The sequence below is a fragment of the Belonocnema kinseyi genome, chromosome 1 (assembly GCF_010883055.1).
Source record: "Belonocnema kinseyi isolate 2016_QV_RU_SX_M_011 chromosome 1, B_treatae_v1, whole genome shotgun sequence".
Taxonomy (NCBI): domain Eukaryota; kingdom Metazoa; phylum Arthropoda; class Insecta; order Hymenoptera; family Cynipidae; genus Belonocnema; species Belonocnema kinseyi.
This window is the reverse complement of record NC_046657.1, coordinates 74,349,769-74,352,776: the sequence shown is the minus strand read 5'-3', so window position 1 is coordinate 74,352,776 and position 3,008 is coordinate 74,349,769.

Below are 3,008 nucleotides of genomic sequence, written 5' to 3'. Positions count from 1 at the left end.
ATAATAGTAGTGATCGATAGCAATTTGTAGGTGCCCTATGACCTAAAAATAGTTTCTGGTCATGTATATGAGGTCCGTTGTTAAATGGAAAGGTAATGGAAAGAATTAAGCCCGGTCGACCCGAACCATAAGCGATTTCATTATATTTAGCAGGTAAAGGATGCGGGTCGGGTGATTACCGTCTCGGTAGCGGAGTGGCTAATCTGGAGTGAATATAAAGGGACCAAAAATGTTCTGTTCATAAACAGAAAGTTTCTTTGCAGTTTTGTCCATTTCTGGTCCTTCTGAGTAATACATTATTTCTAGGTTCAGGAATATTTATATGTAGACTTAATGATTGAGTCCTGAGCTTTTCGAAAAATGCACCCTAATTAAGGCATCGATTAGTTACCTACCCGTGTGGAAATTCAAATCCGGGCAGTAGCAGGCCCTGAAAAGGTTGCATTATACGTAAGGTCCGGATCCGTCAGTCCGATCAGGCCCATATAACGTTCTGTTACGCTTAATATGAAAAGGGCCGTATCAGGCAACCTTACAGGGTTCCTGTCAGGCAACCTTTTTTGTGCCTTTAAAAAAATTAAGGCCATATTTTTTACCTATCAAATTCCTGGACTTTTTTCACAGTGAAATAAATATAAAAGTGCATATGCAGAGCTCAAACAATGTTTTATTATCGTAAATTTATTACTCACGAGAACAATGTGAAATTTCGTGTAATTTTTAATACTGCTTCGTAGAAAATCTCCGGTACATTATTCTGCGATAATTATGTAGCTAGTTAGGCTAGCATTTTTAAACATTTTGAACTAGTTACTAAAGCAGTCCTTTACATTTGATTTCATAAATGAAGATTCTATACAGATTTTTTTTCAACACTAAAATCTATAATATATCATTGCAATATATTATCTAACTTTGGTTAAGCTATCACACGGAGGTAACAATAAAACCTATAGAAATCTACGCCTAGCCATATTGCGGGATATCCCATTTATGTACCGAGTCATCTCATGAATATAACAGAAATGAACCAGGGGATATTATGCAGGACGGGAATTTGGATATTTCCAGGATATCCTAGGATAGTTTCGAGAAATTTCGGTAATATTAAAGTATCTCACGTGGGAAATTTCAATATCCCTGTAACGACTCAATCTTCTCAGGATATCCTCGAGATACCCAAATTTTCGCTCTGCTAGATATTCTTTATATTATTCCTGAGATAATCATGGGATAACACGACACATATATGAGATCAAGTGAGATATGCCACAATATCACAGTCACAAAAAGATAAACTAAAATTGAAAAAATATAGTAAACATGTAAAACAAATGCAAATAAAAGTGACATATTGATTACAAATTATACTAACTTAAAGTATGCGAACTATTTACGTACAAAATACTAAGATGAATCTTCATTCTCCTCATTAAAAAGTGCAGGTTCCTCTGGACCTACGCGTTCCTGGGCATCCTGTGGCTCGAGTGTCCTGTTATGAACAGCTCTTTTCTGCCTTTCGCCATCCCAATCTTTAGCGTTATTAAAGACTTTGCCGACTACGTTGGAAATCATGTCTTGCGTTAGTGTCCTTCCAGGTGCATCATGGCGTCTGTGGGAATGCATAACCGTGTCTGAAAAAACAAAAGTGAAAATGTTTTTCTTGCATGTATATATAAACGTATGTATAAATGAAGTGAAAATGTTTCACAACTAACAGCCAGTGACTCTCACCTGAGATACATTCGTAGAAACGCGTCTTGTTCATGAGGTTTTTACCAGCAACTTTTTTTTTTACGGTGAACTTCAAAATCACATGGCGGCTGAGATATTTTTTAAAAATATTGGCCAAACTTTTCGATAGGTTCAATTCCCGATCGAACAGGTAGGTCAAGGAAGAAGTCTGCAAATATAGAAGTAGATAATTAAGAATTGTCATTATATGAAATATAATATGTAAATAATTCAGAATTGTAATTTTTAATGTACTTACAAATTCTGTTCGAAGACCATCATCACTGTTTAGCATGATGTCAAAATCATGAAATTCTTCTTCCGTCTGAAAGGGTACATTTAGCTGGTGCTTTTCGGTGAAGAACTTATCTTTTGAAGCTTCTGTCTTTCCTAAATGGTGCAAAATCAATCTTTGATTTGCTAGAACTTCTTTCATATCGATTGATAGTCCTTTTAGAGCAGATAAAAGAAGAGGAATATCTGAAAATAGCAATTAATTATACCTTCAAATAGAAATCCAAATTCATCAAATTTTAAGTTGAAAATAATCAAAATTCAATATATAAAAAACAATCATTCACTCAAATGCCTAATCAATGAATATTAATATAAAAAATTAGTTACCATCAATCCGCTTACTCTCACTCCTCTTACTCTGGGTCTTTTCACGAGAAACTGAATCTTTGTTTCCGTCAATTCTTGACGTACTAGGCTCTGGTTGTTGGATTGTAATGTTCCGTGCTATATCAATAAGACTTCCTATGTTATTTGGAAAATCACTGTTTCCGATTCTGGAAGTGGTCGGTGTATTATTATTTAAGCCTAGCTCGGCAGTTTTATTTTTTTTTGACGCTGGTGAAGCCATCGTAGCATTTGCTTTCTTCCGCTTTTTATGCTCTCCTTCTTTTCACATACTGTCACGTTTGTTTTTATTTTTGTTCGATATACCGGAATCTGATGAGTCGGTGGTACTATTTTCAGGCTCGTAGTTCTCATCTGGCTCTGCATCCATTGGACGTACAGAACGCATTATTTGTTTTGTGTTCTCAGTAACACTTAGTCTTTTTGTCTTTAAACTGTTTTCAATTGATAAAGCCTTCTGCCGAGGGGCAACTTCCGAGTCTGTCGTGAACACGAATTCCTCAATTTCTAAACGTGTTACTTTTTTTATAAGCTTCTTCGTAAGTATCTAACAAAAATAGAACAAAGTGAGTTATAATTTTAAAAGCTTAACTTTTATCTTCTGCAATTTTATTTTTATAATAATTCAAAAA